Source organism: Pristiophorus japonicus, chromosome 1 (genome assembly GCF_044704955.1).
Source record: "Pristiophorus japonicus isolate sPriJap1 chromosome 1, sPriJap1.hap1, whole genome shotgun sequence".
NCBI classification, from domain to species: domain Eukaryota; kingdom Metazoa; phylum Chordata; class Chondrichthyes; family Pristiophoridae; genus Pristiophorus; species Pristiophorus japonicus.
In genome coordinates, this window is record NC_091977.1 from 43,276,039 (window position 1) to 43,293,270 (window position 17,232).

At 47.0% G+C, this 17,232-nt stretch overlaps 1 pseudogene; it reads right to left on the bottom strand.

Moving 5' to 3' along the window:
• Positions 1-17,232, bottom strand: part of LOC139234928 (organic cation/carnitine transporter 2-like) — a 109,253-nt pseudogene that overhangs the window by 60,425 nt on the left and 31,596 nt on the right.

Sequence of the window (17,232 nt, forward strand, 5' to 3'; positions counted from 1 at the left end):
GCATATGAGGGAGAAGGGAATAGAGGGTTATGCTGATAGATTTAGATGAGGAAAGACGGGAGGAGGCTCGAGTGGAGCATTTTCGCTGGCATGGACTGGTTGGGCCTAATGGCCTGTTTATGGCCGTATATCCTTTGTAATATAATCCTATGTAATGTAAGATAAGGCCTGGGAGTTAATGCCTAGAAATTCGTTACGGGCAGTGGCGCAAAGCGGGCAGTTTTGGATTGGCCACATGTTATACGTAGTGTCTGATATTCAACTCCAATTTAGCCAATCCGATACCACCTGTTTTGCGTCACCACCCAAAATGAATTTGTGGCCCTTCAAAATCTCTCCGGACCTCGACATACGAGCTTGTTGCTCACCCAGGTCCCTCGCATGGACTGATCCCGCCCTGACTTAAAATCTAGGCCGCTGCGTTTCAATTGGCAGATGCAGTCACCTGCTGTGTCAATGTATTAAAGAAAGCAGGATACAGTAGATAAAAGGGCACAAGAACATTCCAGAGCTGAAAGAGCTGCGTCATGGAAGGTGAACCAGCGAATATGTTTCAGGTTTTCAATCTGTATGTGGAATACTGACGATTGAATAACTAGGGCTATAGATAGGGCTTTCAACTAAATGCTGGTCGGGGGGGGGGGGGAGGAATCAGGTGAATGGAAATTTAAAAAGTCAAAGAGAAAGGAAAAGGCAAAAGTGCAGAGTAGCGATAAGGGTAATGATAACGAGAGTGTGACAGGAAGGGACAAAGCTCTATATCTGAACGCATGCAGCATTCATAACAAGATAGATGAGTTCACGGCACAAATAGAAATAAATGGGCATAAAATCATAGGCTCCGAAATTGGTGACCTGTAAGGCCTGCCCATTTTTCGGCGGTCCCCGGGCAGAACCTACCTTTTTGAGGCCCGCTGCCGCTGGGACCAGGCGGAAGCGATTTTCATCGCAGTTGTGTCAGCGGCAGGCAGCGGGGTCGGCGAGCAAGTGCAGGCGGCAGCGGGTGACGGCAGCAGTGGGTGGGGGGGTGCAGACCTCACGAATCGTAAAACTTTGAAGGCCGTGCACCAGGCATGCCCAAGACTTGGGGGCGGGGGGTGGGGGGGCGTAATTTTATTAAGCAGCTGACGTCAGACTTGCTGCGAATGGGCCTGCTGGGACATCTGTGCATGCTCTTAAATTCTGCTCACTCCCTTGCAACTGCCAGCTGGAGACTGGAGAGCGTTAGAAATAGACAGGACCAAATTTATCCTCAGCCATCCAAGGCCAGAGCTCCCTGGTTTAATGATGAAGGACTGGAGGGGCTTGTATCAGAGGTCAAGCTCGCCCGGGATGGTCATGGCAAGCCTCCACCACCCCAATACAGACAGATTTGGAGTGGGATTGGTGAAGCCATGTCCTCAGTGGGCAACATTGTGCAGGCTGGAGACTAGTGTAGGAAATGTTGGAACGATGTGTCAGCAAGAGTGAGTAACCATTTATTGGCCACAGAACGCCAAAAGGCTCTGTGCCAGGTGTGTCTGTGAGTGTGCGTGTGCTGTATGAGCAAAAGGGGTCAAGGCTGGCACTTTTCTTTCTACAGAAGAAAAAGACACCCAAGGGAGCAAGCCTGAGTGCCACGGGAGGGGGCCCAGCAGAGCTGATAGAGTTGAGCAGCCTGGAGGAGTGTGCGTTGGCATTGGTGGGTGACCGCCGGCGTGCAACCACAAAGGGTGATACAGATCCTGTGCTAGAGCATGGTAAGGGTATACTAATCTCTGCTGTGCGTAACGCTGATGGCATGAACGCTCATGCAATGTTAAGTGGGATTTTTCGCACATTTTGTCGGCCATTGGTGTGCCCATGTAGAGATGGAACACCTCACATGTCAGCATCACCAATCCCAACCCCCTCCCACATAGACTGAAATGTTGGCCTCTACTTGCAGATGGTGAGTCGGACAGCACCGACCAATGCACACCAGCCACCTCTGGCACACAAAGGAGGAGTGTGGCCCCAACTTCTCCCACCCCGACGTTGTCACCAGCCCAAGATAGCGGCTCCTTCCTTCACCTACACGCACCCCCCCCCCAACCCAAGATCACCCATATCCACCGCACCCAACTCCACCATACAGTGTCTGGAAGAACAGAAAAGAGATGAGGGAGAAGGGCGTGTGGTCGAGCCACTTGAGGTAGAGGAGCTGGAAGAGGAGGACCGCAACCTCTTACATGTGTGCCACCTATCCGGAGATCCTCGGCGTCCGGGTCTGAATTCACGAGCTTTAAACCGGAAGAACCAGGAACAAGTCCTGGCAGGCTCAGAAGCCATGGCTCTAAATCAGCCAAGGTGCGTGAACCCACAACCGCCCAACAACCACCTGAGGATGCAGGACGGCTCGCAGCTATTCATGAGATGGTGCAGCTATAGAGGACGAGCATGGAGATAGGTTACGACCTGCTGCAGACCATGGCTGGGGTAGCTGCCACCATCGAGACCGTTGCTCAGCAGCATACTGACAGGATAGAACGGCTCATTACTGCGTTGGAGCGCACCAGCGATTCTGTTGGGGCGATGAGGCAAGTGATGGCTTCTGGCCAGGTTGTGCAATCCCCCGAGCCCACACCCTCAAGGCAGGCGAATCCCGAGGAGCCGGAGATGCCGGGGCCTTCAATCATGCCCCCTACCTTCTCACCAAGACGGACACGTCTGCAGAGATCCGGCTGCCCACCTGCACAACCTGCTCAAGCAGAGGCGGGGAGGGGCAGGGGCGTGGCGCAACATGTTGAAGGCGGGGCGAAGAAGAAGACCAAGGGCCTCACATCGAAAGGGGGGAAGAGAGGTTATGGTAGCAAGTAGAGCGGTGGGTGTTGGTGCTGCAAATGTTTTTTATGTTATTATGTTATGTCACTTTTGGTATGCTGGGATTTTCAATACAGTCACATTGTGCACCCTCTCTTGGTAAATGTCTCATTTTTACATAATGTATGGTGCCTTCTGAGAAAAACACAGCTCTCCCTCAGTTGTTCTGCTCTATCTTGCCCTACACATATGACTGCACTTTATAATGGGTCCTGTCATCAGGCCATAGCGTAACGACAAGTAAAGGATACCAATGCTGGAAGGCTGCCATTCAATGCCAGTCAGTTGAACTACTTACAGGGCACACATTAAGGCTTGTACTTCAACCCACCTTTTATTACAACATACATCGCAGAGTGCCACCCCAGAGATGACATGGTCATCAGTGATATTGCAATCCATTATATGTATTTTTCTGTCTTCCATACCTCATGTCATGCTGCTCTCACTATCACTTGCAGTATGCTGCCATAGCTTTACATCTTCTAACTGTCGCTTATTCACTCTGACGTAGGCTCATACCATCTGCGCAGTCGCAATCTGTCACTAAATATGGTCCACCTGAAATGGTATCAACACTCTTGTAGGGCATCACCAATGAGCCTTTAACATCTCTCCGCAAGATCCTGCAACTCCCCTAGGAGGACAGACACACCAACGTCAGTGTTCTTGATCAGGCCAACATCCTCAGCATCGAAGTACTGACCACACTCGACCAGCTCAGTTGGGCATTCCACATTGTTTGCATGCCTGATGCAAGACTCCCAAAGCAAGCGCTCTACTTGGAACTCCTACACGGCAAGCAAGACCAAGGTGGGCAGAGGAAATGTTTCAAGGACACCCTCAAAGCTTTTTTGATAAAGTGTAACATCCCCACTGACACCTGGCAATCCCTGGCCAAAGACCGCCCTAAGTGGAGGAAGTGCATCCAGGAGGCCGCTGAGCACCTCGAGTCTCATCGCCAAGAGCACGCAGAAACCAAGTGCAGGCAGCGGAAGGAGCATGCGGCAAACCAGTCCCACCCACCCCTTCCTTCAACTACTGTCTGTCCCACCTGTGACAGAGACTTTAATTCCCGTATTTGGACTGTACAGCCACCAAAGAACTCACTTTTAGAGCAGTCTTCCTTGATTTCGAGGGACTGCCTATGATGATGATGAACATCTCTCGATACTTATTGCCGCTTCCCTTACCACACCTTACCTTCAACGGACTCATATGGATTTACATTTCCCAACTGTCTGCATGTGGGTTAAGGTCCATTCCATCAAGATTTCACAGCCACTTATAATTCTCCAGCATCTGCACAATACCCGGGATGTGGAGCGTTGCAGCAGTCCCAGCATTTCTCCCTGCCGCCCGACTCACAGCCAGCTCAGACCAGCGTTTTGCCGGCGGTCCTTCTGGCGAGCGGCAGGGCGATCTTCGTGGATCGCAACGGAGGAAAATGCCGGATTTCCTGCCTCTGGCATGGGCGGGCGGCAGCACCTTGCTCCGGCAGGAACTCCGCGACCAATCTCCCGCCGGGCGACAAGTGGACGGCAGATGGGCGGTACCGGAGGACTCTCTAAAAAACATATATTTTCGGCGGAACCTCGGCGGCTGAGGGCAGCACTTCCACCAATTTCGGCTCCATAGAAAGTTACAGCACGGAAGGAGGCTATTTGGGCCCATCTTGTCTGCGCCGGCCGACCAAGAGCTCTCCAGCCTAATCCCACTTTCCAGCTCCTGATCCGTAGCCTTGCAGGTTATGGCACTTTAAGTGCACATCCAAGTATTTTTTTAAATGTGGTGAGGGTTCCTGCCTTTACCACCCTTTCAGGCAGTGAGTTCCAGACCCCCACCACCCCTTGGGTGAAAAAGTTTCCCCACGTATCTCCTCTAAACCTCCCCCCAATTACTTTAAATCTATGCCCCCTGTTGACCCCTTTGCCAAGGGAAACAGGTCCTTCCTATCCACTCTATTCAGGCTCCTCATAATTTTATACACCTCAATCAGGTCTCCCCTCAGTCACCTCTGTTCCAAAGAAAACAGACCCAGCATCTCCAACCTTTTCTCATAGCCAAAATTCTCCAGTTCAGGCAACATTCTTATAAATCTCCTCTGCACCCTTTCCAGTGCAATCACATCTTTCCTGTAATGTGGTGACCAGAACTGTACGCAGTACTCTAGCTGTGGCCTAACCAGTGTCTTATACAGTTCAAGCATAACCTCCTTGCTCTTGTATTCCATGCCTTGACTTATAAAGGCAAGTATTCCATATGCCTTCTTAATGACCTTATCTACCTGGCCTGCTACCTTCAGGGATCTGTGGACCTGCACTCCAAGGTCCCTTTTCACTGCCGTAGCATTTAATGAGTATTTCCTTGTCTTTTTAGACATCCACAGATGCAATATCTCACACTTATCTGGATTGAATTCCATTTACCACTGTTCTGCCCACCTGACCAGTACATTGATATCTTCCTGCAGTCTGCAGTTTTCTTCTTCATTATCAATCACACACCCTATTTGGAGAAATAACACCAACAATGTCTCCGCAAGATCCTGCAAATCCCCTGGGAGAACAGATGCACCACATTAGCGTCCTCGATCAGGCCAACATTCCCAGCATCGAAGCACCGACCACAATCGACCAGCTCCGCTGGACGGGCCACACTGTTCGCATGCCTGACACAAGACTCCCAAAGCAAGCGCTCTACTCAGAACTCCTACACGGCAAGCGAGCCCAAGGTGGGCAGGGGAAACATTTCAAGGACACCCTCAAAATCTCCTTGATAAAATGCAACATCCCCACATACACCTGGGAGTCCCTAAGTGGAGGAAGTGCATCCGGGAGGGCGTTGAGTACCTCTAGTCTCATCGCCGAGAGAATGCAGATACCAAGCGCAGGCAGCAGAAGGAGCATATGGCAAACCAGTCCCAGCCATCCTTTCCATCAACGACTGTCTGTCCCACCTGTGACAGAGACTATAATTTCTGTATTGGACTGTTCAGTCTCCTAAGAACTCACTTTCAGAGTGGAAGCAAGTCTTCTTCGATTTCGAGGGACTGCCTATGATGATGATGATGATTTAGTATCATCTGCAAACTTCTTAATCATAACTCCAACATTTAAGTCCAAGCCATTGATATATACCACAAAAAGCAAGGGACATAGTACTGAGCCCTGTGGAACACCACTGGATACAGCCTTCCAGTCACAAAAACACCCATCAACCATTAACCCTTGCTTCCTGCCTCTGAGACAATTTTGGATCCAACTTGCCCATGGGCTATTACTTTTGTGACCAGTCTGCCATGTGGGACCTTATCAAAAGCTTTGCTAAAATCCATATACATTAAATGCACTGCCCTCATCGACCCTCCTGGTTACGTACTCGAAAAATCCAATCAAGTTAGTCAGACACGACCTTCCCTTGATAGATCCATGCTGACTGTCCTTGATTAATCTATGTCTTTCCAAATGAAGATTTATCAAGTTCCTCAGAATTTTTTCAAATAATTTTCCCACCACCGAGGTTAGGCTGACTGGCCTGTAATTATTCAGTCTATCTCTTTCTCCCTTTTTAAACAAAGGTACTACATTAAGAAGGGACTGAGTGTAATGTAACCAAGTTTGCTGACGATACAAAGATGGGAGGAAAAGCAATGTGTGAGAAGGACACAAAAAATCTGCAAAAGGACATAGACAGGCTAAGTGAGTGGGCAAATATTTGGCAGATGGAGTATAATGTTGGAAAGTGTGAGGTCATGCACTTTAGCAGAAAAAAATCAAAGAGCAAGTTATTATTTAAATGGAGAATGATTGCAAAGTGCTGTAGTACAGCGGGACCTGGAGGTACTTGTGCATGAAACACAAAAGGATAGTATGCAGGTACAGCAAGTGATCAGGAAGACCAATGGAATCTTGGCCTTTATTGTAAAGGGGATGGAGTATAAAAGCAGGGAAGTCTTGCTACAGCTATACAGGGTATTGGTGAGGCCACACCTGGAATACTGCATGCAGTTTTGGTTTCCATATTTACGAAAGGATATACTTGCTTTGGAGGCAGTTCAGAGAAGGTTCTCTAGGTTGATTCCGGAGATGAAGGGGTTGACTTATGAGGAAAGGTTGAGTAAGTTAGGCCTCTACTCATTGGAATTCAGAAGAATGAGAGGTGATCTTATCGAAACGTATAAGATTATGAGGGGGCTTGACAAGGTGGATGCAGCGAGGATGTTTCCACTGATGGGGGAGACTAGATCTAGAGGACCTGATCTTAGAATAAGGGGCCGCCCATTTAAGATGGAGATGAAGAGAAATTTCTTCTCTCAGAGGGTTGTAAATCTATGGAATTCGCTGCCTCAGAGAGCTGTGGAAGCTGGGACATTGAATAAATTTAAGACAGAAATAAACAGTTTCTTAAATGATAAAGGGATAAGGGGTTATGGGGAGTGGGCAGGAAAGTGGAGCTGAGTCCATGATCAGATCAACCATGATCTTATTGAATGGCGGAGCAGGCTCGAGGGGCCGTATGGCCTACTCCTGCTCCTATTTCTTATGTTCTTATGTTCTTATATTGTCTGTTCATCACATTGCCGCAAAATCTATGTATTCCAATTGAGTAACCTTAATTACTTCAATTTCATAGCAATTTTCATTAATGTTACTTGTAATTAAAGCAATTTGATACAACTTGCTTTTTTTTATTCGTTCCTGGGATGTGGGCGTTGTTGGTAAGGCCAGCATTTATTGCTCATACCCAATTGTGGAGGAAAGCGGCCTTCTTGAGCCATGCAATGCATGTGGTGAAGGTATTCTCACAGTTCTGTTAAGGAGGGAGTTCCTGGATTTTGAACCAGTGGCGATGAAGGAATGGTGATATACTGCTAAGTCAGGATGGTATGTGACTTGGAGGAGAACTTGGAGGTGGTAGTGTTCCCATGTGCCTGCTGACCTTGTCATTCTAGGTGGTATTGGTCGTGGGTTTGGGAAGTGCTGTCGAAGAACCTTTGGCGAGTTGCTGCCATATACTTTGTAGATAGTACGCACGGCAGCCACGGTACGCCGGCGGTGGAGGGAGTGAATGTTTAAGTTGGTGGATGGGGTGCCAATCAAGCGGGATGCTTTGTCCTTGATGGTGTCGAGCTTCTTAAGTGTTGTTGAAGCTGCACTCATCCAGGCAAGTGGAGAATATTCCATTAATGGCAGTCACTCTCACCTCACCTCTGGAATTCAGCTCTTTTGTCCATGTTTGGATCAAGGCTGTAATGAGGTCTGGAGTGTAGTAGTCCTGGCAGAACCCAAGTTAAACACCAGTGAGCAGGTTATTGGTGAGCAAGTACCGGTTGATAGCACTGTCGATCACACCTTCCATGACTTTGCTGATGATTGAGAGTAGACTGATGGGGCGATAATTAGCCAGGTTGGATTTGTCCTGCTTTTTGTGGACAGAATATACCTGGGCAATTTTCCACATTGTCGGGTCGATGCCAGTGTTGTAGCTGTACTGGAACAGCTTGGTTAGAGGCGCGGCTAGTTCTGGACAAGTTTTTTAGCATGACAGCCGGGATGTTGTCAGGGCCCATAGCCTGTGCTCAGCCGTTTCTTGACATCATGTGGACTGAGTCGAATTGGCTGAAGACTGGCTTCTGTTAAGGTGAGGACCTCAGGATGAGACCGAGATATACTCAGCTCTTCTACCTTCAGCCTTGTCTTTTGCACTCACGTGCTGGGCTCCACCATCATTGGGGATGGGGATGTTCACGGAGCCTGTAGTTGTTTAATGGTCCACCACCATTCACGACTAGGTGTGGCAAGAGTGCAGAGCTTTGATCTGGTCCATTGGTTGTGGGCTTGCTTAGCTCTGTCTATAACGTGCTATTTCCACTGTTTAGCATACATGTAGTTCTATGCTGTAGCTTCATCAGGTTGGAACTTCATTTTTAGGTACAACATTAAGAGATACTCGGGGGAAATTCGGTGGGGGGAGTAACACTTGCGCGGAAGTCTCACCCCTTGCGAGAAATTGGGGTTACCGCCCCAGAAATGAAATGGAACGCTAAATAAAGCACGGTAGCGGGGCGGATGCCTCGGGAGCAGGGAGCAGCGCTACGCACTGGGCCGTGTAGCGCTACCGTGTAGGAGGTGCTCTTCCCTGAATTAAAGGGAAGGGCCCAAGCTGCAAACTCTGCAGGACAAAAAAAGGGCCCTGGCTGGACCATCGGGGTGCGAGGGTGCCGCGCCAACTCAAGCATCATGCCAGGCTGACCGATTGCGACACGGACCCCACGGTTCCCCTGAAGCTGTCGCTGTCATCGCCCGCCGCAGCTTCATGTGGCGATACCCAATTTAGGCTCCGGGGTGCTGCGCAAGCTGATGGTGGCAACATCGCCGGTGCAGCGGAGCGGGGAGCTACGGGTTACCGTCGGCACTAAACTCCCGCCGATTTTAGCGGGAGTCGTAAGTGGTGCCGCGCCCGGTCACAAAGTCGTTTATGCCCCATTAGCGCCGCTAACAGGAGGCGCAAATGACACGAATTTCTAAGCCTTTAGTTCCAAATTTCCAGGGAACTAGCATAACTGTAATGGGCAGGGAAGAAAATCAGGCAGGCAAGTAGGGATGGATAATTGAACAGGGCAACACTTCACCAGCTCCCAGGCACTAACGGCCTTTTGGCACTTTATGCCTGAAGTAATGTTGGCACTCAATATGTCTGCCGAAATAAGTGAGAGTATATTACAATCAGAGACAAATGAGGAAAATAAGTTGTATGATTTTTCCCTTCAGCACCACTTGCATTTTTATAGCACCATTAATGTGGAAAACATCTTGTTCTGAAATTCTGCAGAGGTTCTCCTGGGCTCCTGCCATAACTACAGTGGTTCATCAGCGAACCCCCAGGAAAATGGTATAAATGGTATAAAATAGCCATTTCCCCGGGGGCTCTGCTGGTTTCTCACTAAAGTTACAGCAAGCAATCGGAAGATTCCCTGCAGAATTACAGGGGCCCTGCTTTTTTAGCTCTTGCAGTGCTGGAGACAAAGGTCAACTGTGCATCCTGGGGGTTGAAATTCGATTACGGTAACCGAGGTGAGACGGGACTTCCTGCGCCTGGCGCCGAAGTCCCATCCCAGCCATGAAATTCCAGTTACCACCCTCAGAGGAAGTGGAGCACAATGCCGCGTGCTCCTCTTTCCTTTGAGGCGGGTTCAGGCACACTATGCGTGTGGGTTCGGGAGCACTGCATGGTCTCTCCGCATTTCGCTGACGTGTTTCAATGCCCCTCCCCTCCGTTAAAGGGGAGGGACGCTGCGAACTCTGCAGGCTCTTTGACGGCCTCCACTAGTCCACCAGAGATAAGGGGTGCCGTGGCCGCAACTCGGCACTGAGACAGAGTGCCGGGCTCCACGATCCCGCAGGAGGAGCAGCAAACTGCCCGACCGGCAAACATAGCATATAGCACAGCACACCTCCCCTTTAAGTTTCGCCCCACGATGGTTGTGTGGCCCAGTTAGTGACCCACAAGACCTCACGGGGCATTGGCCAATTTCCGCTGCGGGGCGAAAAGGGGTCAGCGTGCACGGTGCAACGGCCCGAGGTGCTATCCGCAGGGCGCGACGTTAATGTATTCGTGCCTCCGCAAACTCACACGCAATTTTGGTGGGAGCCAGTAGCGCTCCCACCCCGGGGTGAAAATACTATCACACAACAGGAGAATTTCGGCCCCCTAATCTTTTCTGGCCGTTCCCGCACTGAGAAGGTCAGCAAACAGGAAAATCGGAGAATGAGGTGGGAAGCAAGGAACACCCACTTCTGGGGCATTTAACTAATATTGTAAGGCCTGTGCCATTTGCCGGCTCAGACCAGGCTGCACCTTCACCCCAGGAAAGGTTTAGAATTCCCGGAGTTATACTAAAGTGGTGGAGATTGGCAATTCAGATGTCCACCATGTTTTCTGGACGTTTGTGCCCAGGGAACTGAGCGTTTTCCTGGGGGCAGGGGCTTGGATAATCGGGCCCCATATCTTTTGCTCACAACAGTACTTCAGTAAAGTTTATATGATTATGGGAAGGGAAATTCTTTATTAGTTAATCAATTAGACTGAGAATTGGATATCTTAGCCTGCAGCAAGGATCATTTCACAGCAGGAGTTTACCACTCTTCTTTGCCACAAAAAAACTCTGATTCAGTTTATTAGCTGCATGTGACCTAAATATCTACATAAGTGGGGGTTGGTGATGATGAAAGGGTTTTATTGAAAACAGGTAACCAAACCAGACCAAATATCTAACAAGGCTATAGCCTGTTCTGAATTCACACTATTAATCAGGATCTGTGAGCTAAAAGTCCCTCATTAAATTAAAGAAGTAGTCGCAACTTGTCTTCTACACAGTAATAATTATATTATACAGAAATTTGACAAACATTATTAGAAGTATTAGAACTGAAGAGCACTTTTGGGAGCTTTGAGCTTGCACGTGAGCTTGCACAGCTGCTAGCTGACTAGACTACCAGTTAGCTTAGTTTCAGTAAATTCACCAACAAGGGGAAGTCTAACCACCTCCCCTCGATGGCATTACCATCACCGAATTCCCCACCATCAACAGCCTGAGGGTCACTATTGACCAGAAACTTAGCTGGACCAGCCACATAAATACTGCGGCAACAAGAGCAGGTCAGAGGCTGGGTATTCTGTGGCGAGTGTCTCACCACCTGACTCTCCAAAGCCTTTCACCGTCTACAAGGCACAAGTCTGGAGTGTGATGGAATATTCTCCATTTGCCTGGATGAATGCAGCTGCAACAACACTCAAGAAGCTCGGCACCATCCCGGACAAAGCAGCCCGCTGGTTTGGCAGCCCATCCCTCCACCACTGCGCACTATGGCTGCAGTGTGTACCATCAGTAAGATGCACAGCAGCAACTCGCCAAGGCTTCTTCGACAGCATCTCCCAAACCCGTGACCTCTACCATCTAGAAGGACAAGGGCAGCAGGTGTATGGGAACACTGTTATAAATGCAGACTATAGATATACTCTCTGTGTAGTCACTGTATAGTTGCATAAGATGGAGACTTGTTTACCTGATGTACTATCAATAAGGTTTACACTGTGTATATACTATGCTGGCACCACTAGAGGGTGCAACTGGTGGAGACCGGGGTTTCCTGCCCTGGTGGCAAGGGCTGTATAAAAGGGGAGCCACCATGTGGCTGCCTCACTCTGGAGTTACGAATAAAGGACCAAGAATAAATGACATCACCTCGTGAAGTCATTCATAAATACATTACAGACACAACAAACACCATCACCTCCAAGTTCCTCTCCAGGTCACACACCATCCTGATTTGGAAATATATTGCCATTCCTTTATCATCACCGAGTCAAAATCCTGGAACCATACCTAACAGTGTCATCCCTGTACAGACTGCAGCAGTTCAAGAAGGCAGCTTACCACCATCTTCACAAGGTGAATTAGAGAGGGGCAATAAATGCTGATCTTGAATGAATAATAATTTAAAAGAACTGAAAATATTGATAAAAGTATGAATTATGAATAAAGTTTAAAAATAGTTTTGAAGTAGTTTTACAATTAGGCAGGATTTTCCACTGATTTTCCACCAGTTTACCCACAGATGAACATTGGAAAAAAGACAAGTAATAACCAACTGGTCCATCGAGTCTGTCCCATCCTGACAACATAACCCGCTTCCCCAGCCCTCACCCACCAAAACTTGTGGAAGAGGAAAAAACCAGAGAAATTCATTTTTGGAACAATCTTAGGGAAATTCGTCTGTGACCTCGAAAGTCATCAAGCAAACTCCAAGAGACCATAGTAACTGAGTGACACAATTCCAATGACCCACCTATCTTTTATATCTCTCAGGAACACATCTAGCTTCCCTTGGAATACTTGCAGAGAATCCACAATGTTAATCCGCCCATTATCCAACCTAAGCTGTCAGCTATTGTCCAACTTCTCCACCTCGTACTGCCTCTTCAATGTGTTTGCCCAGGACTTGTATGGTTTCCTCCACATGCCCACCTCAAGGGCCTTATAGTTGCCATTCCTCCACTTGTAGTATTTTCTTACCGCTGATTATAGGTGACCTTTTAACGTGCAAACAAAATAAAGATAGATACAGGATTTGTTTGGGGGTTCCCCCAATTGGCTGCCTCCCTCCAAATTACCTGCACCATCCTTTTCTAGGGCTTCCTGTCTTCAGATCCAAATAGGATTTCCCTCCTTGCTCTTAATCCCTAGTGACAATAAATCCCTTCTATCACTCCTTCCAAATAAACCGCTGGGATGCATGGCTTTGAAACACACAATTTCTGAGAATGCATTTTCGTTGGAGAAAACCAATCTTCTTTAAAAGTGGAATTATATCAGGATAATATTTTTTACTGTTCTTTCAGACTACACAAGTTTAAACTCTGAGTTCTGATGGAAGTTCTTAGCTAATGAAGTCTCCACTCACCATATAAACAATAAAAGGATTGTGACGTTCCTTATGTTGGAAGTGATAACCAAATCCAGATAATTGTGCGCATGCTCATTTCTATCCACAGGATCCTGGGTGAAAAAATGCGATTCAAAAAGTGCGGATGTGTTTCACATACCAACAACGCAAACACAAGCTTGGTGGACCCTGATCTCCACCTCTGGATTTGTTTCATCCTTTATTTTTTTCAGCTTTGTCAACACTTGGTCTATGACCCTTAGGGCTAGACTTTTCCTCGAGCCCCTCAATGCCCGATTGCCCATCCAGAAAAACCGCTAACGTTTTGCAAGTAACGCTGGCAAAAATTCCCATTATTAAGTTAAAAATAATCGCCCGGCGAGAAAATGGATCTTGCACCAGTATTCTCGGCGGTTTCTCGGTGGTTAAAGGCGAAACTAAGTGAAATGGGCGGTTCGTAAAATGTTTTGAAAAATTTACTCCGACGCTGCGGTTGGGCCTAGGGAGGGGGGAAACTTTAAAAAAATGTCACTAAAAGTTTAGCCCTTGGTTTCTTAATTTAGTTCTAAAATAATCTATTGTGACAGATACATAACATGTTGGAAAGCCGAATGAATTTTAAACTCAGCACGACAATGACAAAAACTAGTAACAATAAAAAAACACTTAGTTACCATATTGCTGCACGTGGTATCAAATATTGGCCCGAGATGTGTAATACCATTTTTCTTAGCAGCAGCTTTCAATATTATTTCAGCTTGTTCCACTTTCCCTTGAGTGAGTAGCCATCGGGGAGATTCAGGTATATACCTACAATTTAAACCAAAACACCTTGGTGAATTAGAAAACTGTCCTTTACCTTTGCCAACTGGATTGAAACCCACTCATCCGGTTGTAAGTTGAGATAAATGAAATTATTTTTGGCGGTTTTACCCTATTTCCTAGTAAGAAGCACTCAATTGCCTCTTGCTCATCCCTGATTTTAATTGCTCCAGCATTGGCGGTCATGCCTTCAGCTGAGGCCCTAAACTCTGGAATTCTCTACCTAAACATCTCTGCCTCTCGACCACTCTTTCCTCGTTTAAGACGCTCCTTAAAACCTACCTCTTTGACCCCTATCTCCTTATGTGGCTCGATGTCAAATTTTTTTTGATAATCGCACCTGTAAGGCGCCTTGGGACATATTTCCCTTGTCTTGTTAGCCCAAATGCATTACCTCACACTTCTCCGGATTGTATTCCATTTGCCACTTTTCTGCCCACCTGACCAGTCCACTGGTATCTTTCTGCAGTCTACAGCTTTCTTCCTCACTATCAATCACATGCCCAATTTTTGTATCATCTGCAAACGTCTTAATCATGCCCCTACATTGAAGTCTAAATCATTGAACCATACCACAAAAAGCAGGGGACCCAGTACTGAGCCCTGTGGAACCCCACTGTAAACAGCTTTCCAGTCACAAAAACACCCATCGACCAATCCCCTCTGCTTACTGCCACTGAGCCAATTTTGGATCCAACTTGCCAATTTCCCTTGGATCCCTTGGGCTCTTACTTCATTGATCAACCTGCCACGTAGGTTGTCAAAAGCCTTGTTAAAATCCAGGTAGACTACATCAAATGCTTTACCCTCATCGACCCTCCTCATTACCTCATCAAAAAATTCAATCAAGTTAGGCAGATACGATCTTCCTTTAACAAATCCTTCGTTATTCTCTTGCTCTTTATAAAACATCTTTGGGTTTTCCTTGATTTTACTTGCCATCAAAGAGTCAAGGGTGTAGGCTTTTACCCAAGGATGCAAATGACCCAACCCACCAAATTTGAGTGTTTGGAAGCCAGGTCTGGGGTTGGATGACTATCCTGGCCTACATTTAGTGTATTAGCCTCAATTTTCTTCTGCCTACCAGCCAATCTTTGGGCAGTATTCGGGCGGGCACAGGTGGGAAATGAGGCACGGAACCTTCACACTAGATTCTCACTCTGCTAAATTTCCCACCATCATTTCTGGAGGGCAGTAGAATCTCATTTTTGGGCAGGAGCATTCTAATGAGGTAGTTATACATGGCGATGGCATAAGTTCTATTTCTTGTCACTCCCACCTCAATTGCATCCAGCCACGTATAAATTGTATAAAAACTACAAAAAAGGCAAAGGTAGGTTTCAAGGACCCAACCGAACAGCTACAGTTCAAAGCATTATCAAAACTATATTTCTCATGTAATTTGGGTGATTTAAATAAAAATCACTGCTGACAATTGCTTCACCATTTAAGCAATTATAAGGCCTTTTGCTGTGTGAAAAGGAACAAATGGTCAATCAGAAAGTAATGGTTAGGTGACAGCAGGTTTTGTAGGAAGACTGAAAAATAGAGGAACGGAGTTCCAGAGTTTTGCGATTCTGGGATAGAATGAGTTAGGACATGCAACTTATCTTGATTTTAACGCTGTGCAGATAAAAGGAGTAAGATGGTACATTTGTAGCTCAGAAGGAACACGAGAGGTAGGTTTAGGAGGGCTCTGATCTTAGCAGCACCAATAAAATAGAGACAGAGAGACCAAAAAGATTGTTTGGGGAGAGGGAAAGATTGGCGACGAGAAGCGATAGATGAATTGGCTAATAGATAACAATCTTTTGCCTTTACTTGTATACTGTTGAGGAATATTAGAGGTGTTGAAAGAATCTCCCCAGATTTGGAAGCAATATTCAACTTTTGGCTGAACTTGGACTTTATAGAGTGTTACGGGTCGTTGAGAAGAAAATAAAAGATTAGTTTGTTTTGGAACATGGGAACATGGAAACATGGAAGAGACAGAGAGGTTGATAGGAAATTAAGGCTAGCTTAGCATTAGCTTATGAGGCAAATAGCTTGAAGTTTAAATTAGTATTTCCTTACAGCTAGAACATTAATTAGTTTCAAGGTCTCCATTAACTGTTGAATAAAGGAAGTTTGTAGGAAGTGAAAAGCAAGGATAAGCAACGTCTCTGTCTAATTGATAGAGCTAGCCACAAAAGTATCCATAGATAGGCCAGAATCTTACCGGCACTGTGAGTGCAAGTTTGGAGATGGGCCCACTGTCAAAATAGCGGTGATTGACAGTGGGGCGGAAGTCCACCCTGAACCCATTTCCATGTTAGATCCTCATGTGCCGGCTCTGCCTGTGGGTTGCAGACCCGGCACTAAGGTAAGTCAGGCAATTAAGATACTTAAGAAGCTGCTTATAGGTATTTAAGCAGCATTTTACAATGTCCTAATGATTTTTCCAAGTTTTTTTACGAGGTTCCTGGTGCTCGGGGATCACGTCAGGTAAGTTTGTCGGGTTCTCAATGCTTCTCCATTGCTGTGAACAGTTGACAGCTGCAAAAATGGTACAAAAGCTACAATTTAACAGCTGTTCAATTTCCAATCTTAGAAGCTGGAGCCTTCAGGATTTGGAATATACTTTTCAGCTTGAAAGTGGTTTAAAGTGTTTGTAGTGAACTCTCTATCCTTGGAGCAACCTCTCTCACCATTGACAGATTATTTCTGTCATCTCAACTTCAGCTGCCATCTATTCCATCAGCATTGGTGCCCTTGAAAAAACCTTACCTTGGTCCTCAGAAACCCACCACAATCAGCCACAACACCAACATCACGAGGCACACCAGCATTACCAACAACACCAACCTTCTCCGCAATCACCTGATGCTGCACAGGACACAGGGCATCAGCACCCGACCACATTGCTGCCCGGGAGGCCAGGGATGGCCTCACCATGGCCACTTTTACTTCACTTGACATTGCTACATGATGCGCGAGGTTAGCACCACTCCATACCAACACCATAAAGGCATTCCTACAATGCCCAAGCCATTAATTTCACACTCATCACCATTAGAGTGAGTACCATTATGTCTCACCATTCACTGCACTCACTGAGCCACTTCCAAAGGTGCACACTGAT